The 24,933-nt window shown below is 38.5% G+C and overlaps 1 protein-coding gene and 1 pseudogene across 3 annotated transcripts in view; both read right to left on the reverse strand.

The window, feature by feature from the left end:
- The window catches only part of LOC309835492 (uncharacterized protein), a 125,773-nt gene that overhangs the window by 63,569 nt on the left and 37,271 nt on the right, over positions 1–24,933 (reverse strand). The window contains exon 6 of one of the 2 annotated variants that reach the window (XM_082674986.1): positions 18,005–18,200. The exons of the other annotated variant lie outside the window; for it this stretch is intronic. The gene's annotated coding sequence lies outside the window, so the exon portion shown is untranslated. Of the gene's footprint in view, positions 1–18,004; positions 18,201–24,933 lie in introns of those variants that run through there. 2 annotated transcript variants of the gene reach the window in all.
- Positions 872–23,019, reverse strand: LOC309835239 (ferritin light chain-like; annotated as a pseudogene). The gene is made up of 2 exons: positions 22,991–23,019; positions 872–1,522 (listed from the first exon to the last, which is right to left on the reverse strand). The product of its transcript is annotated as a ferritin light chain-like (transcript).

Below are 24,933 nucleotides of genomic sequence, written 5' to 3' on the forward strand. Positions count from 1 at the left end.
ATTTGTCTCTCTCTTTCTGACTTACTTCTACACTGTTGGTGGGGATGTAAATTGGTGCAACCACTATGGAAACACTATGGCAGTTCCTCAAAAAGCTAAAAATAGAGCTACCATATGATCCAGCAATCTTACTCCTGGGAAAATATCTGGACAAAACTATAATTCGAAAACATACGTGCACCCCTATGTTCACAGAAGCACTATTTATAATAGCCAAGACATGCAAACAACCTAAATGTCCACTCACAGATGAATGGATAAAGAAGATGTGATATATATAAAATGGAATACTACTCAGCTATAAAAAAGAATGAAATAATGCCATTTGCAGCAACATGGCTGGACCTAGAGACTATTATACTAAATGAAGTAAGTGAGAAGGAGAAAGACAAATACCATATGATATCACTTATATGTGGAATCTAGAATATGATACGAATGAACTTATCCATGAAACAGAAACAGACTCACAGACATAGCACACAAACTTGTGGTTCCCGAGGGGAAGGGGGAGGTGGGGGAGTGATGGATTGGGAGTTTGGGATTAGCAGAGGTAACCTATTATATGTATGATGGATAAACAACAAGGTCCTACTGTATAGTACAGGGAACTATAGTCAATGTCCTGTAATTAACCATAATGGAAAAGAATATGAAAAATTATATATATGTATAACTGAATCACTTTGTTGTACAGCATAAACTAACACAACATTGTATATCAACTATACTTCAGTAAAATAAATTTTTAAAAAAAGGGAAAAAAAACATGAATATATATATATACATATATATTTCTTTTTTTCCTCTTTATTCTGTTTGTGTTTCAAATAGGCTTTTTTTTTCCTTCTGCAAAAAGTGTTATTGTTTCCATTTGGTCCAAGGCTTGGGAGAGGGCTCCAGGGCGGTTACAAAGCTGCCTAGTAGCTGCAGAGCAGGGCTTCAGGCAGAAGCTCTGATGCCAGAGGGGCTCCTCAGAGGCCGCTGGACTTCAGAGACTCCTGTTTGTGCTCGAGGGTGAGCCTTTCAAAGAGATACTCGCCCAGCACAGCCTGCGGACCAGCCAGCCTGCGGAGGTTGGTCAGGTGGTCGCCCATCTTCTTGATGAGTTTCACCTGCTCCTCCAGGAAGCAGCTCTCCAGGAAATCACAGAGGTGGGAGTCTGCGCGGGCGGAACCCAGGGCGCACAGATCTGATAGTGCCTGGTGCAGGCTCTTCTCCCTAAGAATGGCGGCTTCCACAGCGTCCTGGGTTTTACCCCACTCATCTTGAGACGGCTTCCGCGCATCCTGGAAGAGGGCGCGGCCACAGCACTGGTTTTGTTTTGCATTTTCAAGAGACGCTGGGCGCCCTCACACTTCTCCTCAGCCAGTTGGCGAAAAATGTGGCCCACACTGTCCAGAGTCCCATTGTTGCTGTCGAAATAGAAGCTCAGAGAGAGGTAAGTGTCCCCAGATGCATGTTGAACAGGCAGTGGACGGCGGCCTCCACCTCGATGGAATAATTCTGACGCACCTGGGAACTCGTGGTTGATCAGTGATAAGGAGCTAAGCTCAAAAAACGGTGTTGGCCTGTCCTGGAGGCTGAGGATAGCTGAGTGGCTGATTCCAAAGGTTGCGACAGGAAGAAAGGTTGGAAGGTGGTCGGGGGCTGGAGCAAGGAGCGTCCCTGGGTCTGTTCATTCCAAACACTGTTGAAGCAAAAGACAGAACTGCAGGACTGCCGAGCGCACTGCCTCAAATAGGCTTTGCTATAAATGAACCAGAAGTCCAAGCAAGGACAAAACTTACCCTTCCCCCCACCAAAATAGCTGGCGATACTAGAATCTAGACCTGGGAAGGGATTCTTCCATTACTTTCTGAACATTCCAAGCCACTAGAGCAGTGGTTCTCAAAGTATGGTCACCTTGTAACCAAGCAGTACCCTATGGGGCCTTCCTAGGACAGACCCATCCCCCATATCCTCTGCTGTAGTTCCTCTCTGAAGTACTCAGATAATAGTATCTCAGGCATATTTCTTGAGTTTTCAGATGCTAAAAACCACCACCCAATGGAAGAAATTAACTCCTTGATGATCATGAGCACGTAGCCCCCAGACCTTCTGGCACCTAAGGATGGATAATGTTACCTGCCCTGTGGCCTCCACATCAACCAATCAGAGGATTGTGCACGAGCTGATCACATTCCCTGGGACGTCCCTCCCTCACCTGGCCTTTAAACATGCTGTGCTGAAATCCTTTGGAGATTTCAGGGTGTTTTGGAACTCGGGCCACCCCTCTCCTTGCTCGATCCTGCAATAAACCTTTCTCTGCTCCAGACTCCAACCTTTAGGTTTGTTTGGCCTCACTGTGCTTCAGACACACGAACCTGCATTCGGTAACAACCTGACCAGTTTTACCAGCGTCCCCTGATAATGTGTCAGATATTCAAGTTTTAGGGCCCTGTCCCAGCCCTATGGAATCAGCAACTCTGGTGGGGCTCAGTGATCTCTGTTATAACAGGCCCTCCAGATGATTTTTATTCACCTTAAAGTTTGAAAATATCTGCATTGTCAGCTGGCCAAAGCGTCCACCAGCAGGTGAAGGGGAGTGGTGCCTGGAAAAGATAGGGACCAGCCAAGGCAAGTACAGCAGCATTTGCCGTGGTGGTAATGGAGAATGCCTTTTCTCCACTGGTTGGCACAGACTAGGATCTGGGAGCAGTGGCAGGGTTATTTAGGATGCTTTACATTTCAATGTAGAGGGACCGCTGTCCTGGTTTGCCAGGGACTTGCCCTGTGTGAGCACTTAAAATCTCATCCTGGCAAACCCCTTAGCCCTGGGTTTGAAAAACGTAGGGAATAACATGAAATTTAGGGGAAACATGATCTAGGTTTTGGGCAAGTCACAAGTGCTAATTAAAGCTAAGCAAGTATGGACAACACTAGCGTTCTTTAGCCCTTTGCGGGGAGGTAAATCTGATTGGGTGAAAGGACTTATTGTTAAGAGATCTTTGTAGAAACATCCCCTTCTGCTTAGTCCGCTGGTTCTCAGTTCTGGCTAGACATTGGCATCGTCTGAGGAGATTTAAAATGATTTTATTGGTCTACGATGACCAACCGTCAGTGTGAGGGTTTTTAAAAAGTGCTTCAGATGATTCTAATGCACAACCAAATTTAGGTGCCACTGCTTAAGCTTTTGAACCGCTGCTGCATATTTTCACCTCATCTTCCTATGAGAATATCCAACTGTAGTTGAGGTTTGTTTTTTTTTTCTTTTTCTAACTGTCTTATTATAAGATTTACTGTCTTAAATAAGGTTGAATGTACAGAAAATCTTGCTAGTCCATCTGGTATAGCTGGATACTTAGAATAATATAGTTAAGATATATACCATTTAAGTATTGTGACTGGCCTTTTTTTTTGAAATTAACATATGCATTGAATTAGTATGTTCTCTTTTGAAGTTGTTATGTTGGGGAGCTATACCTCTAATCTGCCATTGCTAAATATCTGGACACCTCTTATTAGGAATTGCTTTTAGAAATCTTTAGGGATTAAAACCAAGATTGCTGTATTATTTGTACTGGAACCACAAAAACCTCACAGAGTTCCCCCGCTGTACCTTCTACCCCCATCTCTAACCCTTGGCAACTTCTAATCTGTTCTCCATCTCCACGGTTTTGTTATTTTAAGAATAATATGTAAACATAATCATGAATTACTTAATCTTCGGAGATCGGCTTTTCAGAATTTTTCCCTCGGCATCATTCCCTTGAAGTTCATTTCAATTTTTGCATATATTAATAATTTGTTCCTTTCTGTTGCTTGGTAGTATTCTATCATAAGATTTTATCACAATTTGTTTCAACATTCATCCACTGAAAGACATTTGGGTAGTTGCCAGTTTTGGGCTAGTATAAATAAAACTGCTATGAACATTTATGTGTAAGTTTCTGTGGGAACTTAATTAAGTTTTTGTTTCTTTTGGATAAATGCTCAAGAGTACAATTACTGCGTTGTAGGGTGAATCTACTTTTAGGATTAAAAGAGACTGTCAAGCTGTTGATCAGAGTGGCTAAACCATTTTATTTTCCCACCAGTGATGTGATATAATTTTTCTATGTACTCGCCAGCATTTGATGTTGTCACTATACTTTAATTTTAGTTACTCTCTGACATCTCATTATGGTCTTAATTGGCACTTCCCTAATGGCTAATGATGCTGAGCATCTTTTCATGTGCTCCTTTGCCGTGTGTATATTCTCTTCCATGAAATGTCTGTTCCTGTCTTCTGCCTATTTTCTAGTTGGATTTTTTTAAGTTGTTTGGAGAGTTCTTTGTATATTATAGATACAAGTCATTTGTCTCATATGGGATTTTCAAATATGTTTTCCTACTGTGTAATTTGAGTTTTCATCCACTTAAAAGGATCTTCTATGAAGCATTTTTAACTCATTTTGATGAGATCCAATTTATCAGTTTTTGCCTTTATTGATCATACTTTTGGTGTCAAGTCTAAGAATTATTCCCCTAGTTCTAGATGCCAAACATTCTCTCCTATTTTTTTTTCTAAAAATGTCCTGCTTTTACATTTAAGATTATGATCCACTTTGATTTAATTTTTGTGTAAGGTGTGGAGGTTAAGGTTAATTTTTTTTTGTTTTTGTCGAGGGATGTCCAACTGTTTCAGTACCATTTTTTGAAAAGTCTATTCTTCCTTGATAGCTTTTGCACTGCTGTCAAAAACAAGTTATATGTATTGATGTCAGTCTATTTCTGGGTTCTCTATTCCATTCCATTGATCTATGTATCTACCCTCCATCATGACTGCAAACTCTTGAAATTGGGTAGATTAATTGCTCCCATTTTCATCTTCCTTTACAAGTTGTTTTAGCTATTCTTCAGCCTCTTCTTACCATATAAATCTTAGAATAAGCTTGTCTATATCCACAAAAACCTTGAGGGCATTTTAAGAGTAATTGTGTTAAGCCTCTTAACTTGGGGAGAATTGACATCTTTATCATGTTGTGTTTTCTAATCCATGAACAAGGTATGTCTCCCTATTTGTTTGCGACTTAAAAATTTTTCTTCATCAGCATTTTGTAATTTTCAGTCTAGAGGTCCTATAAATGTCTTATTGGGCTTATATTTAAGTATTTATTTAGGTCAGTTGTAAATGGCATCACATATTTTTATTTAAGCTTCTACACATTTGTTATTAATATATAATTTGATAAAATTGTGGTGATCTTGTACTCTAAATCATTTACAAACTAATATTATTTCTCAAGCTTTTTGTGGATTCCTTGGTATTTTCTCCATTTAGATTATCATCTCATCTTCAGATACAGACAGTTTTACTTTTCCTTATTCAGTATAATAGGATATATTACTATTCAACATTCAGTAGGATATGTTCCTTCCTATGCAACGTAGTAGGAATAGTCCTTTTATCTTTTAAATAAACTTTTAAAAAATTTAACTTTTAAATTTATGTATTTATTTATTTTTGCTTTATTTTCTTACTAGAACCTCCAGTGATATATTTAATAAAAGTGGTGAGAGCAGATATCGGTGCCTTGTTTCTGATCTTACAGAGAAAGCATCCAGTCTTTCACAGTTAAATATCATGTCGGTACAGGTTGTTTGTAGATCATCTTTATGAGTTTCAGTATGCTCCTTTTCTATTCCTAGTTTGCTTGGAGTTTTTTTTTCTTCTTTTCTTAAAATCATGAATGGGATTGGATTTTGTCAAATGCTTTCTCTGCATTAATGGATAGGATCACATGACTTTTCCCCCTTAATCTATTGGATATGGTGGATTACACTGTTTAATTTTCAAATATTTAACCAACTTTGCATAACTGGAATAAATCCCACTTGGTCATGGTATATTATTCTTTTCATATATTTCTGGATTTAATTTGCTAATATTTGGCTGAGGGTTTTTCAGCCAATTTCATAAAAAATATTGGTCTGTAGGTTTCTTCTTTCTATACTATCCCTGTCTGGTTTTGGTATCAAGGTAATACTGGCTTCATAAAATTAATTAGAAACTGTTCCCTCTACTTCTATTTCTTATCAAATCATGTAAAATTGGTGTTAATTCTTTAAGTCTTGGGTAAAAGTGAAACATCTAAGCCTGAACATTTCTTTTGGGAGTTTTTAAATGAAAAACCAGTGTTTCTAATGGTTACAGGAAAATTGAGATTATCTATTTCATCTTGGCTGAGTTTTGGTAGTTTTGGGTGTAGAAACATTGGCCCATTTCATCTACATTTTTGAATTTATAGTGTAGACTTGTTCATAGTAACTTGTCCCTCATTAACCTGCAGGATATGTCATGGTATCCCTGGTTGCATTTCTGATATCTGTGATTTGTGCCATCTCTCTGTTTAATCTTTATCAGTCTTTCTAGATCTTTATTGGTTAGATTGCTTATTTCAAAGAATCAGCCTTTTGTTTCATTGATTTTCCCCCCTATTTTCCTGTTTTCAGTTTCATGGATTTCTGTTTCATCTTTATTATTTCCTTCTTTCTGCTTGTTTAGTGTTTTTTCCTCTTCCTTTTTTACTATTTTAATATAGAAAATTAGATTATTGCTTTGAAATATTTTCTTTCCCAATTTAGTGCTATAAACTTCCCTTTCAGCATTGCTTTCACTTCATTCCGCAAACTTTGATCTGTTATATCTCCATTTTCTTTTATTCTATGCATTTAAAAATTTTTTCCTTGATGCTGTCTTTTTTACCCATGAGTTATTTGGAATCGTGATGTTTAGTTTTCATGTGATTGAAGATTTTCCTGTTGTCTTTCTCTTATTGATTTCTAGTCTGATTCCATTATGGCTAGAGAACATACTCTCTATGATTTTAATTCTTTTAAATCTGCTAATGGTTTTTTATCACCAGTATATGGTATATGAGTGAATGTTCCATGGACACTTCAATATGTATTCTGCTCTTACTGAGTGTGTTCTTTAAATGTCAGTTATATCCTGTTGATTGATGATGTTTTCAGTTCTTCCATATCCTTGCTGATTTTTCTCTCTGGTAGTTGTATAAATTGCTGTGTTGAAGTCTCAAATAATAATTGTGGATTTAAAACTTTCTCCTTTTACCTTTTTCAGTGTTTGCTTCATGCATTTTGAAGTTCTGTTGTTTGGTGCACACACATTTAGTATCACTAGGTCATCTAGGTGGATTATTCCTGTTATCTTTATGTAATGACCCTCTTTGCCCCTAATAATTTCCTTTGCTCTGAAGTCTACTTTATCTGATATTAATATAGCCATTTCTGCTTTTTCTGATTAATGTTCACATGATATATCATTTTCATCCTTTTACTTTGAACTACCTATATCATGATGTTGAAAGTAAGCTTCTTATAGACAGTATATAGTTGGATCATGCTTGCGATTTTTTAATCTACTCTTCCAATCTCTGTCTTTGACTTGGTTATTTAGATCATTTACCGTTAATGTAATTATTGCCATGTCAAAGATTTGGTCTACCATGTTATTTTTTGTTTTGTCTTTTACCTTAGTTTCTCAATCCTGTGTTTCCCTTATTTTTCCTTCTTGTGGGTTACTTAAACATTTTTTAATAAGTCCATTTTAATTTAATTCATTTATAATCATTTGTGTATACTGTTTGTATAGTTTTCTTAGTGGTTGCTTTTGGCATTACAGTATACATATGTAACTTATCATAGCCTACTGGAATCAGTGTTTCATTACTTCAAGTGAAGTTAAAGTATGATTTTCTGTAGTATTTCCTTTCTCTACATTGAGAACCCCATCAGATGGTGTCATCATTTTTGCTTTGACCATCATATAGAATTTAAGAAACTCATGAGGCTAATGATAGTCTCTTATATTTACCCCATTTGTTTTCACCCATTCCATTGTTCCCCTTTTCTTTCTGAAGTTCCCAGTCTTCTGTTATTGTTTATGTTTTCATAACAGTAGGTGATATCTTGGATTTCCAGTGCAACTGGATATGAGTTTCAGGAAACACTGAGCCTGGCTCACTTAATGCTACTGAGTTGGAGGGTTTGTATATGTTGGGCCTGTTGGCACAGCAGATGCTAGCAGATTAGACTAATGTTGATGGGACTAGTGCCACAGGAGGATGGGTTCCCATTCAGGCTATGCTGCTGCTACAGTAGATCAAGTCCCCCTCTACCCCAAGTGTGGGGCAGTGACCTGCTGCTGTCACTGCTTTGTATTAGGCTCCTTTTGCCTCAGGTGTGTGGTGGGATCCCTTGGAAGCTGCTGCTGCTGCTGCTGTCAATCACAAGGTTAAATTCATTTCAGAAATACTTAAGTATAAATATATAGCCTGGCTCTTGTAGGACCTCTGTATTTTTTTTTATTGCTTTCATACAAATTATCCCAAATTTAGTGACTCAAAGCAACGTAAATTTATTACCTTACAAGTCTGACATTGGCCTCAATTGAGTAAAAGTGTTGGCAGGATCGACAGATGAATGGATAAAGATGTGGCACATATATACAATGGAATATTACTCAGCCATAAAAAGAAATGAAATTGAGTTATTTGTAGTGAGGTGGATTGACCTAGAGACTGTCATACAGAGTGAAGTAAGTCAGAAAGAGGAAAACAAATACTATATGCTAACACATATATATGGAATCTAAAAAAAAAAAGAAAAAATGGTTATGAAGAACCTAGGGGCAGGGCAGGAATAAAGACGCAGCCATAGAGAGTGGACTTGAGGACACAGGGACGGGGAAGGGTAATCTGGGATGAAGTGAGAGAGTGGCATGGACATATATACACTACCAAATGTAAAAGAGCTAGCTAGTGGGAAGCAGCCACAAAGCACAGGGAGATCAGCTCTGTGCTTTGTGTCCACCTAGATGTGTGGGATAGGGAAGGGAGGGTGGGAGGGAGATGCAAGAGGGAGGAGATATGGGGATATATGTATATGTATAGCTGATTCACTTTGTTATGAAGCAGAAACTAACACGCCATTGTAAAGCAATTATGCTCCAATAAAGATGGTTAAAAAAGAAAAAAAAGTGTTGGCAGAGCTACATTCTTTTCTGGAGGCTCTTAGGGGTGTTTCTGTTCCCTGGACTTTATCCGCTTCCAGTGGTCACTTGTAGTCCTTGACTCAGAGTCCCCTTTCTCCACCTACAAACCCCAAAATGTTGCATCTCTCTGATTCTGCTTCTATTAGGACATCTCTCTCTTTCTCTTTCTACAGTTGGGAATGGTTTTCTGCTTTTAAGGACTCATGCAATTAGATTTGTTCCATGAGGTAATCCAGGATAATCTTTCTATCTCAAGGCCTATAACTTCAGCCATATCTGCAAAGTCCTCTTTACCATGTAAGGTAACATATTATTGGGTTCTAGGGATTAGGGTGAGGGCATTTTTAGGAGCCATTATGCTGCCTACCACACCCTTAACAAGTGACCTTGAGAAAATTACTGAGACTTTAAAGCCTTACTTTCCTCAAACATAAAATGGAAAGAAAGATAACTTGTTAATATCATGAAAGTGAAACAGTATATATGAAATCAACTAATTCAAAAAATAAGATTTCTTCTTTTTCTTTATGATTGGCATGATTCTCAGAGTTCAGTTACTTGAAGAGTTACTTTTTTTTAAACAGAACTGAGGAATTTCAGGGTTCAGGTGCTGTAAGATTGTCTGAATTATCTGAGTAACAATTAGCTAAGCACAGGTGTAAAGCATTTGATTTACTCCCTGGTGTCCTTTATCTTCTCATCCCACTAAATCCATATCCCTTGTCTAGCTCCAGCCAGTAGAGTCAGAGCTTGTTTTACTGTTTAACTAAAGTTCAATTTAAATTTGCTCTACATCTCCAGATTCTCAGCCCTGGTTGCATATTATAATCACCTGGGGAGATTTCAAGACCTACTTGATGCCAGAGTTTTACCTATCATGGATATTTGAGGAGGGACCTGGAATGAAATGCTCTAGCTTATGGTTTGGGGAGCCAAATCATAGTCTACACTGAGCCAAATCATTTGCGAGATCACCTCTAAAAAGCAATTTATCTGTGGTGACTGATGCTCTTCCTTTGTCAGTATGCTTGTCCCTCTTTGGGGGAAAAGAAGGGGAAAAAAAACCCAGCGGTTGGGCTGCCTGAATTATAACCTGATGCTGTGGAATTAGTGTTGGCTCAGAGCGCACATCTTCGGATACCCATTCTCTCTCCTGCTTCCTTGCATGAGCTTATATCCTTGGGCAGTTTTTCATCCACCACCCTCTTTTGCTTCTAATCTTAGCAAGTAAAGTCTCTCCTTAATGAAACAGCATTTCATGAGACTTACTGGGAGCATAGGTCTGTTCCAGACCTATCCTATGTTAGCTAAAGCAGATATAAGTGATGTATTTTTGGCATTCATCCCTGTGGGTTGGAGAGAGAAGACAGAATTTTATCCTTTAGGTGTCATATGACTGGGCAAATGGGCTCATTCCCTCTACTGCCTACCATGTAAAATACTGAGGGTGTTACCTCTAGAAGGTATCTTCTAGGTATCAAAATAGCTCAGATAAGTCATATTTCTTAGTAAAAGGTGACAAAACTATGGCTTAGGTGGTGAATTTTCCATGTCAATTTGTCTGGGCCACCATGCCCAGTTATTTGGTCAAATATTATTCTGGATATTTCTGTGATGGTGTTTTTGTGTTTTTTTAAATTTTTATGTTTTATTTATTTATAATTTTTGGCTGCATTGGGTCTTCGTTGCTGCACGTGGGCTTTCTCTATTTGCAGCAAGCGAGGGCTACTCTTTGTTGTGGTGTGCGGGCTTCTCATTGCGGTGGCTTCTCTTGTTGCAGAGCATGGGCGCTAGGTGCACGGGCTCAGTAGCTGTGGTGCATGGGCTTAGTTGCTCCACGGCATGTGAGATCTTCCCAGACCAGGGCTCAAACCCATGTCCCCTGCATGGGCAGGCGGATTCTTAACCACTGTGCCAGCAGGGTAGTCCCTGTGATGGTGTTTTTGGATGAAATTCATAATTAAATTTGTGGTGGACTTTGAGTAAAGCAGATTATCCTCCATAATATGCATGGGCCTCATCCAATCAGTTGAAGCTCTTAATAAAGACTGACCTCCCTGTCGCAAAAAGGAATTCTGCCAGAAGACTTACAGAAATTGAACTGCAACTCTTCCGAGAGTCTCTAGACAGCCTAACCTGCAGATTTTGAATTTACCAAGCCTCTATTATTGTGTGAACCAGTTGTTTAAAATCTCTCTCTCTTTCTCTATCTTTATATAGATATGGATATAGATCTAGGTATCAATATCGATATCTAGATCTATATCTATCAGTATATATGGGCACATTGTATACACATGCTGTTGGTTCTGTTTTTCTGGAGAACCTTGACTAATACAGTGGCCCATATAAATAAAAGGATGAACCCAAGTTCACCCAGGTAGAAAGTAGTACAATGAGAACTGGAACTTAAGGCCTCATGACTCATTCAGCCGTGAACACTGACCCAGAACTGGCGTCCGCACACTCTGGCCCACTGTTCAGATCTCGCTTGACTCCTGGTTTTGTACATAACGTTTTGCTTGAACCCAGCCGCACTCATTCATTAACGTATTGTGCATGGCTGTTTCTGTGCTGCAGCAGCAGATGGGCAGTTGCAATGGAGACGTATGGTACAGAAAATCCAAAATATTTACTATCTGACCCTTTACAAAAAAGATCTGCTGACCCCTGCTCTAGGATGCCATCTGATTTCTGATAGCACTGAGGAGAATAATTCATGCACATTGGGATAGATTGTTAATCTCACGTCCTCCTTAGGTCAAAGATCTCTTAAATGCTCACCCTTGCAATAGCCAGCTTGGGGAGCATTGTCTGAGGATGCAGAAATTTTTCTTGCCAGGTCTTTCCAATCCACACTGCTCCCTGACTATGGTTCTTAAAACCTATTTTTTAAAAAAATTTTTATTGGAGTATAGTTGATTTACAGTGTTGTGTTAGTTTCAGGTGTAGAGCAAAGTGAATCAGTTATACATGTACATATATCCACTTTTTTTTTTTTCTTTTTTCAGTACGCGGGCCTCTCACTGTTGTGGCCTTTCCCGTTGTGGAGCACAGTCTCCAGACGCGCAGGCTCAGCAGCCATGGCTCACGGGCCCAGCCGCTCCGCGGCATGTGGGATCTTCGCGGACCGGGGCACGAACCCGTGTCCCCTGCATCAGCAGGCCGACTCTCAACCACTGTGCCACCAGGGAAGCCCCACTTTTATTTTTTTTTTTTTGGAGTCTTTTCCAAATAGCCCATTACAGAGTACTGAATGGAGTTCCCTGGCCTAATAAGAAGAGCAGGTTCTTATTAGTTATCTATTTTATGTATAGTAGTGTGTATATTTCAGTCCCAATCTCCCAATTTAGCCTCCCTGCCACAATCCCCTGGTAACCCTAAGTTTGTTTTCTACATCCGTGCCTCTGCTTCTAAAACCTGTCTATTTTAACCAACTACCACTCATTGCTTACTGTCTCTGGCTTCATGTACTTGATAATAAATCTACTTCTTGTTCTATCCTGGATGACATGTTCCAAGGACTGAGATAATATCTTATTCTACATAATTTGTCCTTGATATTGTCTATCTTGGGGTCTTCATCTATGTCCCAAAGAAGACAGTCACTCTGTCTTCTAGTACTAATACCACATTTTATGGCATGAATTTGACCCAATGCACTGAACTATCCCTTTAGAAGCTGTATGCAACCTGTCACTGGGTTTTAGCACAGGGGTAGAACTCAGATTAGTGATCATATTTAAACAAATCTACTTGACCAGAAACTTTTTGTCTCACCATTTATTACACAAGTAACTTCTGTCTTTGCATCTATGATGTAAATATTTTTAATTTCCTAAATTATCTGAAAAATTATTTAGAGCTTCCATTTCAGTAGGCATTGGAATTGCTGTGTTATGACTATTTCATTATTTTATTTCCAAGTGTTAAATTAGGCTTCAAGCTTTGGCCAAGAGTAGACAGGAAAGGGTTTCAAAGAAATGAAGAGTGGGAAAAACTTCTGATGCAAGGGAGACTTAATAAAGATTTGATTTTGAATCAATAATTTATAATAAAGGTTTGAGTTTGAATCAATAATTTATGTCATTGCAAAATAGCTCCCTGGTAAAATTCCATTCTTTGGTAATCATTAAGTACAGAAATTAACAATCAAAATATGCAGTGATCTTCTTCATTTTCTAAAAACAAACCTATATCTAGATGAGAGGAGAATTCATCTCATAACTCAGGCTCTGGACTTACGACTCCAAGTCCTGTCTTCTTTCAACCATACCTGCTAAGTTTCTGTCTAACTTCTTGAGCATGAGGTAATGGCGTCAGCTTTCATCCCCTTCCTCAGTATATAGCTTGGTGAGTATGAGTAAGGGATCTAAAACTTGAGAACCTGGGTTCAAATCTTGACTCTAAAATTTACTTGTTGAGTACTCTTGAGCATGTTATCTGTTTTTGCCTCAGTTTTCTCATCTATAAAATAGAGATACCATTACTTCTCTCAGGGAGTTGCTATGAGGGTGAAAGAGAAAATTCATACAATGCAAGAATTTATCAGTTCTTGGAACACAATAAATACCGAAAAATAATGTTAGCCATTATCAAGGCCCCCTCATTTTATGGATAATATAGATTAGTTTATATAGGTCTAATATTTACATATACATAAACATTTTGTACCTATGTGTGTGTATACGTTCTTCTTAGAAAGTGAGCAGTCAACATTCACATCTAAAGATCTGTGCTCTGTGAAATGTAGATATCCTGTGTACAGACACAGTGCTATAGTTATCTATTGCTACATAATAAAGAAGTCCAAACTTAGTGGTGAAATAAACAAAAATTTTAATATGTGCCCAGATTCTGTGGGTCAGCAATTCAAACAGTACACAGAGGAGATGGCTTGTCTCTACTCCATGACTGATGTCTGGAACCTCAGCTCATGAGGATTCAGATGGCTGGGGCTGGAATCATCTAGATAATTTTAATTCACATGTCTGGCCCTTGAAGACTGGGCCCAACAAGGACTGTTGACTGGAGTGCCTATAGATGGCTGCCCAGGTGGCTTGGACTTCTCATAACGTGGTAGTTAGGATTCAAGATAGAGTATTCCAAGAGAATGAGTGTCCAGGGTTGAAGCATTCCACGAGAATCATGCAAAAGCTGCATGACCTTTTATGACCTAGTCTTAGATGTTACATAGCATCACTTTCATTATATACTATTGCAGGCGTTGGAGACCTTTTTCCATAAAGTGTCAGACAGTCAATATTTTAGGCTTTACAAGCCATACAGTCTCTTTTGCAACTACTTAGCTCTGCTGCTGTGATGTGAAAACAGACACAAACAATACATATACTAAGGAACATGGCTGTGTTCCAATAAAGCTTCATTTATAAAAGCTGGTAGAGGCCTAGACTTGGCCCACCAGCCATAATTTACTGACCCCTGCTCTATTGTTTGAAGCCATGGAAAGCCTGCCTAAATTCAAGGGAAAATGCCCACATCTGGATGTGAAGAATGGCAATGAATCTGAGACCCTGTATTAAAACCACGACATATGGGATATTTATAAGAGGATCTGTCTGCATACCTTGTTTCTCCCATGTATGCTGGATATGAGGTATTGGGACATCTTACATCTCTGTAAGCCTGGGTCAGGGTCAAAGTTGGAATCTGAACTCAATGACCTTGATTTCTGGAATAATCGGTAACTCTAATTATGATTTGCTTACACTCCTTACCCCAATAAATATACCACAAAAGATAGATTTCAAGTAAACAATTGCTTTATGGCAGATTTTTATTAAGTCTCCATTGACTGAATTATTCCATTTTGGTTGGAAAGCATGAGCTTTTTTCTTTCCTAAAGAGATCTGCAACTTTTCAGATGTGGCATTTCATTCTACTGAGAGGATGATGTAGGTTTTTATAAACGGAAAAAGCAGGGCAGGCTGAGTTCACTCAGATCGTACTAGTGCTTACAGGAATAACCGAAACTGGAACACAGGCTTCCAGGTTTTCCTGTCCTGTGCTCTTTCCGGTAGGTGCCATTGTCTGCTGGGTCTGGCAGTAATAATTTCTGACCTTTACCTCTCTACGCTCTTGTGAAGTGGTTTGGGGCTTTGTTAGCTTTCTTATGAGTTTGTACTAAATTGTGTCCATAAAGTAGGCTGAATTCCTCAGGGAAGGATGAGAGCTGTTACTGTGTTATTACTGCAAATGTTGTGTTGGTTACCTTTTTTTCTTTTCTTTTGTCCAGTTGTATCCTGAACTTAAAAGTTATATTATCCGAAATGAAAGATGTGCATCTGGTAGAAAAGACTAATTTAAGGGATGAAAATTCCTGATGATTGCTTCAGTCAACCCTTAATACACACTGAGCTTCATTAGTAAATGGACAACTCTCAGACCATTCCCTTGGAAGAGGTCGCATAATCAGCCTTTGTGTTGATTTCGCATTCTGTTCGGTAGATACAGAACGAATTAGAATAATTAGCTGGTACAGGAAAGCACAAAGAACTTTCTTCTGTTTTTGTGATGCATCCCGTAATAAGGGTTGAAAATGAGACTGGAGGTAAGAACGTGAAACTCAGAAGAGCAAAGGAGAGAGGATAGTGTTTCTTTGAAAATATTCTTTCAGTGTTGGCCCAGAAGAAATATGAAGCTGAGGAAATTTTTTTTTTAATGATGATTTTTGTGTTGATGATGTGAGTGTGGAATTAGTAAGAATCAGGAAGCAAGCATCCTTTTCCACCAAGGACTTGGGAGCAAATGAAACCATAAATACTCCCCGCTCTTGGAAACCCTTTTGGAGCAGTAATCAGAGAAGGGTAAAGGCAAAGCCTCAGGGCAGAGGTGTTCAGAGCAAAGGGATAGGAGGAGAACAAAAGGAGAGTGGATATGTTTAGAGCTGTCATTTTGAAATTTACCTGCTTCTGATTCAGTGCTGCTTTGCTGCTGTGTTGGTCCAGTGGAAATCCTCAAAGCAGGAGCAGCCGTATTTTAAAATAATAAGGTTAAAGCAAGTGACTTTAATCCAGGTCTCTTTAGCTCAAAACCACAGAGGAGAGTGTGAGGAAAGAGTGAGGCCACAAGGAATTGTTCACTGGGTACCTTTTCCCCAAACCCCACTAACTGGGAGAAACTGACCACTGGATTATGTGCCTTGAAGGAAAGCAAATATGTTGAAAGCAAAGAGTGTGGAGCTTGTTTAGAAAGCAAGCTCTATCCTTTGGTCACCTGCTGATGATAATAGCATTGGCTGAGACCTGACCATTTACAATGAAGGCACTTCTGTAGGTAACAAGTTCCAGGAGGGCCCGAACTGAGTATGTCTGTTTCAGCATTTAGCATGGTTTAGCATCTGAGAGGCCGGTACATTATTGGCATATAGTAGACTTAAAAATGAACATTTGTGGATTGTCTGAATGAGTGGATGTGTGTGATTCACATCCTATTTGCAGGTCCTATGCCCTACAGTGGATTTTCAGCGTCTGGTTGTGAAAGTATTTATGACGGGGATTGGCATTGTTCCCTATCTAATGGATAAAGATTACACATGAAAGGACTTTACATTGACATCCCAACAGCCTCATAGGAATTACTTAACAAAAAAATAAAATTGGATTCTGTATAATTTCTAATTTGTAAGCTGGCCAGAACACTGGTATTTCAGCCAGTCCTCTGGTAGTTCCTATGACGTCCCCATGATCACCCAGGCATAATCAGAATGGCTTTAGGATTTGGGAGCCAAAATGTTCCTCAGTATTTACGGCATTGCTAGTCCATATAGGAAAATGGACTATTGAAAAAATAGCCTCAGACACAATATGGCATTTTATGATTTAGCATGAAATCTGAGAAATATACATGTTATCTGAAGCCTGCAATGGTAACGTTCCCTCTGCTATTGAAGTTATTGTCTTTAAACAAAGATTCTACATCAGTAATGCTATATATATATATATTTTTTTTTTTATGATATTCAGGTTAATTTCCTATTCTAAGGAAGTAATTGGTTGGTTGGTATGAGAGATGGTGTGGCTTCCGAAGGTGAAAAGTATTATTTTGTTGTAATTCCAGCTACCTAAGGATGGGAGAGGCCCAGGACACTGCAGTCAGTATATTATGTGGAGCAGGTTATATTGTGGTTTATTTATGAACTTTTACATGTTTATTTTCTTCTTTGCGGTATGCGGGCCTCTCACTGTTGCGGCCTCTCCCGTTGAGGAGCACAGGCTCCGGACGCGCAGGCTCAGCGGCCATGGCTCACCGGCCTAGCCACTCCGTGGCATGTGGGATCTTCCCGGACTGGGGCACGAACCCGTGTCCCCTGCATCGGCAGGCAGACTCTCCACCACTGCGCCACAAGGGAAGGCCACATGTTTATTTTCTATGCAAGTTTGTGTGCTCCTTTTTGAGTTTTGGTAGATAAGTGTTTTGTAACTTTGGAATACTTGGAGTTTATATATATATATATATATATATATAACATATATATATATATATAAATGTAGTAGTTAAAGCCGTGGAGAGTGTACTAGTCTACCTAGGTTCAAATTCTGGCTTTACCCTATGACTTCCCTGTGGCTTCCTCTGCTCACCTATTAAAAAGGAGGATAATAAGACTGCTGTGGTGAGTTACATACTAAGTGCTATTTAAGCATTTGCTATAATGATCATGTATACTCGAAGGCAAGGAACTTGCCCCTTGATCGTCTCTGTATTCCTAGTGCTTAAGAATTCCTAGTGCTTTCCTAGTGCATTGTCTTAGGATAGAGATAGCTCAGTATAGTTCTTCTCACTATAAAGTACTGTTACGTTGAAAGTCTTTGCTTGTGTACTAATAATCTATGACATATCTGCTGAGGACAAGGAAAGGAATAGTTTTAAAACTGCAATGGATAACAAATGATTGTATGATGTAATGCCTTTATTATGTAATTATAAAACTAACAAATGATCATGGTAGAAAATTTGAAAAACTCCTAGACAAAAGAGACATCAACAACATTTGGAGTAACTTTCAGAGTGTAGAGTTGTCCATGAATATTAGTGCTTTCATATTTTCCAGGACTTTCAGTAGACTCTGCTTCTTAAGAGTCTATTCATGATATTTTACTTTAATGATGTTTTCATCATGGGGACACACACACACACAAATCTGTTAAAAAAAAAAGGCATGTAAATCACTGATGTTTCAGATAGCCACATGAAATAAAGTGAGAAAGGTCAACAAGCTGAAAGAATGTGGAGTAGCATCTCCTTAATTGCTTACATAACTCTGATAATTACCTCTTTGTGGATAAAGTAAATAATGGGGAATCTAATTCAACAAAAAGATATGAACTGCAAGCCTTCTCGAAGCCAAGTATTTCTTTCCACAAAAGGTTACTTTCCTCGGCCGTGCTTCCTTATTACCAGACAGGGAAAGAGTATTGTATGGCAAAGGATCTTCCTGAAGGAGGGTGCTTCCCACACTGATTGTCATAAGTGACTTCGGGATTACTGTTGCTGTATTACCAAAATCTTAAACTAGGATATTTTTGACAAATTTGGTCCTTAGTTAATTTTTAGAGCTACAAACTGTCAGATGGCTCTGAAATAACAATTGTCTGGCTATTCTTCAGGGTGATCACAATATGGAAATGACCTTGAGGTATCACTAAAAAGCAGGAAGGTGTGAGTCTTCCTTTGGTTCCAGAGTGAAATGCGAGTTGGAGTTGGAGTTGGAAAAGAGGCCCACAACCAAGTGATAGAGAAGGAAATGTGAGGTCATCAGTGAAAAACCAGGTTTAAGTTAAGGTGAAGAGGCATGAGGAAATGGTCAACTGTTCCAGTATTACAAAGATCATCAAGAAGCATATCCATGAATGTGGTTTGTATTGCAATCTGCTGAAAAAGAGACAAATATCCTGGCCTGGCCTTCATGGAGATTGTATTTTATTGATTCTGATAATAGATTATTGTTGAAAAGGGCCTCCTATAAATTATAACCATGCAAAGGCAGCAAGATAATTTTTTTTTCTTTATGTATGTGTTTCTCATTCCTACTCACTTCTATCTTAGGGGAACAGAAAATCACAAAAAGCAAAAATGTCAATTCTCAGCTATTCATTTTCAAAATAATTTTTTTTCCAAATTCCAGTGGAGGCAATAGGTTAACTGTTAAGATCTGTAAGGCTCAAAAAGCTAGATTTTTACAAAGTGTCGCCAAATTTTATTCTATAAATAATAGCTTTGCAAAGAATACATGGTGATGCAAAGTTGGAAAAAGCTGGTTTTTCTTCCGTGAATGGCTTCACTGTGTTGGGAGAAGAGGCACAGAAGAAATCCAAGTAATTAAACATGGGGTGAGTTTTCCTGATAGGGGACTCTAGTGCTTTAAAATAGACTAGATAATCCTAGGGATAATCTGAGGGTAGAACAGACCAATGCCTCATTTCCAATCTGGTACCCTGGAAGAAAACAGTGTATTTCCTTTGAGGTCTTGAGAGGTTTTTCTTCTGCTTTGTTTTGGTTTTGGTTCATTTTGTAATCAACCTTATTAAGGTATCATTTACATACAATAAAATGCAGACACTTTTAGTCAACGGTTCAGTGACTTTTAATTAATGTATACATTTGTATAACTACCACCCCCATAAAGATAGATAACAATTCTAAAACCCTAGAAAGTTTCCTCCCAGGCTTTTGCAAAAGTATCCCCATCTCCCACCCCAAGGCAACCACGGATCTGTTTTTTATCTTTAGAGATGACTTTTGCCAAGTTTACAATTTCCTGTAAGTTGAATAATACAGTAGGTGCCCTTCTGATCTGGCTTCACTTGCTCAGCATATGATTTTTGAGATTCATTCATGTTGGGATGTTTTAAACCAGGACTTTAGCCTGGGTGGCTGATGTTGTCTGAAGGCACCTATAGGTACATCTGAGTCTCTGGCATTGTCACTGTCTGTTCTTGGCTCAGTATTTTCAACTTTATAAGAAGCACAAGGTTGAAGTAATGAAGATCATTGTCAGTATAATGGATGTGAAGTGGGTTCTGTTATATAATATTCTCAGCATAAATTGATCTGCTTGGAATCATTGTGTTGATAATGGACAAGGATACTCTTCCTCCAAAAACCTTGATACTATAAAACTTCTAAAGGACGCTGTCCTAGGACTCTTTTAGTTTTCATATTTTGGGAAACATTTCTGGAGAATTCAAATGCTCGCAACCTGAAAGAAGCAATTATTCACCTGAAGGCTAACTCTGCTAAAGTTGAGTTGTCCGACCTTTACATGCTGATAGAACCCAAATAGCCTTGCAAAACAATGCTCTCTTGTTGGATATAAGCATATAGATTGTTTAAGATGGACGTGTATATGCAGTAAAGTGAAAAAACAGAGAATCTTTGAGTTTCCCTTGCTGGGTTTTTTTATTTTTTCATTTAAGTTTCTATAGCATATGCTAATAATTCAGGGAAACCTCAGGTTAGTTTTAGGTCCACTCTACATAAATGTTGAATTACTCCATATCCACCTTTCTTCTACCTTCCTTCTTTTCTTCCATCTTTCCTTTCTAACTTCTTATAATCTATTATACTTAATCCTGCATTTGCTGAGGTGGCAATTAGTGTAGGAAAATACTGTGAAATTTTGCTGTTCAGAATGCATGTTGACCAAATTCTATATTGAGAAAAGGTCTGAATTTACTCAGAGTAACCCTTTCTCAGCGTCTTTGAATAAAGGGCATAGAAACTGGGCTATATATAATATCCTGACAGGTATGTAGAACTCATAGCAATTGCCCTAAAGAGCTTACCTAGCGTAGATGGATATGAATGCATTTAATGATTGCTTTATTGGCAGCAGTGCCAACCTACACAGTCTGTTTGGTTTTATATCATTCTCATTACCTGCTGTTTACCACTGTATACATTGCTAATGGTGTGGTTTCTATGGCTTGTGAATTTCACGGCCAAATAATGTAATTTATTGCACACTTTAGTGTAGAAGATGGAGACTCCATAACTTTTCGTGTGCTCTTTGCCCCTTTAGAATGTATTACACTGAGATCAGGCAAAGTAATAAATTTATTTCAAATGTGCGTGTTAGCTAAACGTCAATTAGGACTGATGGGCAATATTTCTGCTTCCAGCAACATAACAGTTTTTAAAGACTAAGCCATTGAACGTGGAGTTACTGAACGTGGGACTCAGTTCACTGGGATCCTTCTTAGAAAACTGAAGGAAAACTTGGATTGGATTTGTGTGGCTTATTCAAGTAGTAACTAATCACCTACATCTTGGTGAACTTAATTTGTCACAATTGTTTGGTATTTTATTAACTCTCTTCCCCTTCTTCCCCGACTCTCACGAGAACGGATCATGAGTATCTTAAAACATACTAAGTCGTCTTCCATCCCTGTTAATCTAACTACAAAAGCACACTTTCCTTATCCAATGTAACTTACTGTCTTTTAGAGTGGCTGGGGTTTTAATTCTCTACAAAATTAAAACCAGCAAAGAGAAACATTTTCAAGGAGCCACCACATTGTAGTGCTTTAGAAAGAAGACTTTAGAATTAAGGGCAACTATATCATTTTATAGCTAAAGCACCTGAGGCCTAAAGTAGGCAGGTAACCATCGAGGTCAGGGAAAGGGGTTGAAGATCAGGTTTCCAGAAAGAGTCTAGAGGGACTCAATCTGAGCAGGTCAAAAACTGAAAGGAGGCCACGAATGTTCTGGGAAGGCTGGCATCTGGCCTCAAGTGTGGGATTCAGACAGGGAGCGGACCCAGGGGAAACTGAGCTTCTGCAGTAGGCAGAGAAGTCTACCTCCTCTCCGGAAAGTATCACTGACATCAGGGAGTTGAGGGGAAACAGCAGAATTCCAGTCCACCTGAGAAAGCAGGCCAGTCTGATTAACTCTGAATTTAGGCTTATTTCAGATACTTCTTGAGAAAGAACTTGGACAAGAGCGAGTCCCACGCAGCCTCTTTTAAATCCATGCCCAGTATTTTCTGGTGGAGCTGCTTAAACCCTCCAAGTGACTCCAGTATTTTAATTTCACGCTGTATTTAATCCTACAGTTCTATGATTGATTATTTAATGGGCAAATAAGTAGGGTCACAAAAGAGTGTGAATGTATTTTACAGGATGAGGATGGGCGGAGTGGAGCAGTCTGGAATAGGACACCAATAAAAAGGGATCCTGGTAAAGAAGAACGTCTATTAGAAATGGAGAGGAATTCGCAAGGAAATTAGTGCCTGACACCACGCCCTTCTCTCTGCATGTTTAGAAGCTAGTTTCTAATTTTATTTTCGTAGGAGCTGTCCCTGTGATGAATTCTCTTTTACCTCCACACCATTTATCACATGGACATATTGTGAAGTTTGTGTGAGAGAAAGCAAGTATTAGAATTTGTCTTGCAAGGAGCTATAAACACTTCCTGGAACAATCTAGGGTAGAAGGAAAAGGAAAGGAAGGTGGAAACAAAGGAGAAAGACAGCTAATGATGCTGGAGTCTCTCGCTGGGATTTGTGGTATCTCTTTTTGAAACTAAGTACAGAAAGTCAGAACTTGACTGATTGTTTCCTGATCATGGTTTGTTTTCAGTTTTGCTTTTTTCTTGCTCTCTCATCAGTTATTCCAGCCATTGCTATGTCATTTTCAGTTTCAGTAAGCATGCCTGTCTTGTTTCCATTCGCATTATTCATGCAAACGTTGATTGAACTGATGACCCCGAGTTATCAAGGAAACATTAGATACACCAGTAGATACATTTCTTAATTTTAGAAAAAAGTTACCGAGTAAAGGTTAAAATAACTCCTCTTTAATTTGTCATTTTAAAAAAACTTCTCCTAACATACAATACCTCATTGCCTAACAATGCCAGATAAATGAAGAATTCCTATGTATTCATGAATGCAGGCTAGTCTGTATATTTTTTGGCAGGTATGACCGTTACCGAGGGTAACGGCCTGGTTTGCCGGCCATGTCCTGTCTCCTAGATAGTTGTAGTTTCTGTTGTCTTTCAGTTGGTCCATTGGATATCAGAGGTGAATTTATAAAACTATACTTCCCTTTACACTTAGTTTTTTGTTTTGTTTTGTTTTACTTGAAGTATAGTTGATTGACAATGTTGTGTTTCAGGTGTACAGCCAAGTAATTCCGATATATGTATTTCTTCTTCAGATCCTTTTCCATTATAGGTTATTACAAGGTATTGAATATAGTTGCCTGTGCTATACAGTAGGACCTCGTAGTCTATCTACTTTATATATAGTATACACTTACTTTGTGTGATCCACGCTGGTCAGACCACATGATTATTTTCACTTCTGATATAATTTTTTCAGGTCCAACCTCAAATCTTTGATAAGAAGATATTTTTTAGCATGTGTGTGCTCTAAATCCAACAGTAGTTAGCAGAGATATGGTTTTGCACTAGGTAATCTTCGCTTTTTTGTTCTTGGCCAACCAACTGAAAATTAGCTTTTATTTTCTGGTTGGTTTGCTAGATGTTTCTGACTATAATAAAAGTCTTAAATTTTGTCTCATATCTTAAAACACAATCTGAATTAGCAGTGGGTATTGTGCTATACATAGGCGCTGTGATATAAATATTGTATAAGTGAGATGTAATGCTTGGTGTACATAAGGGTTCAATAGTCCACCGTGAGAGTGCAGCCTTTTGAACAACCTCAGTGATAAGTGGGAACCACTTGTCCAAGACTTTTATTTAAGATGCAATACTCATTTCTATCCCCTTCAATACATTTTAAGTACCCCAAGCTAGAATAATGGGGCTAGAGGTGCAAGAAGAATATTATACCAAACAGGGGCAATATAAAAAAACATTACAATCAAATTTTCCTTATTAAAAATATAAGTCAAAAACCTAAATACAATATTATTCCACAGAGTTTTAAGGTATATTAAAAACATTGTGATAGGATGTTTCAAAAATTATGGTACAATCCCCTTCTGACACCCTCATTTCTAAGTCACCACTTCAGCAGGACTGGGCTTTGGCATACTCAAACCCACATGATGAGACAATAGCAAAAGAGCTTGATGGCTCAGTTGCCGAGGACTAGCCCACTAGGTTCTGAAGACAAGGGGACCAGGTGCTCCCACTGTCCAAGCCAACCACCGAACCTGTGAGTGAGGCTGTCTCAGACCAGCTCTCACTCAGCTGATCCATCAGTTGACTAAAACTGCATGAAGGAGCCCAGATAAAACCAAAAGTAAAACACTACCCAGATGAATCCAGTCCCAAATGGCAAAGTAATTGCTATTTTAAGCCACTAAGTTTTTTGTTGTTTTTTTGTTTTTTATATCTTTATTGGAGTATAATTTCTTTACAATGGTGTGTTAGTTTCTGCTTTATAACAAAGTGAATCAGTTATACATATACATATGTTCCCATATCTCTTCCCTCTTGTGTCTCCCTCCCTCCCACCCTCCCTATCCCACCCCTCTAGGTGGTCACAAAGCACCAAGCTGATCTCCCTAAGCCACTCAGTTTTGAGGTGGTCTGTAATACAGCAAAAGCTAATCTATACTATAATACAATTTGGTCAAGTGGGTTTATCCTTGAGAATGCAGGGTTGGTTCAGTATCAGCCAATCAATTCATGTGATTCACTGTATTAGTTAAATAAAAGGAGAAAATCATATCATCATTCTTTTTAAATAGAAGAGATAAAAAGCATCCCATGAGGTTCAAAATCTATTGGGTAGGGTAAATTTTATAAAACTAGATCCAAATAATAACTATCTTTCCTTGATAAAGGCTATATACCAAAAATACATGGCACATGTATACACTAACAAAAATTATTATACTACTAATTTTTTTAAAAAATTAGCATTTCCTTTAAGGAGAGAATTGAGATGAAGATTTCTA

Source organism: Grampus griseus (assembly GCF_964374135.1).
Source record: "Grampus griseus genome assembly, chromosome: 17".
In the NCBI taxonomy this organism is placed as follows: domain Eukaryota; kingdom Metazoa; phylum Chordata; class Mammalia; order Artiodactyla; family Delphinidae; genus Grampus; species Grampus griseus.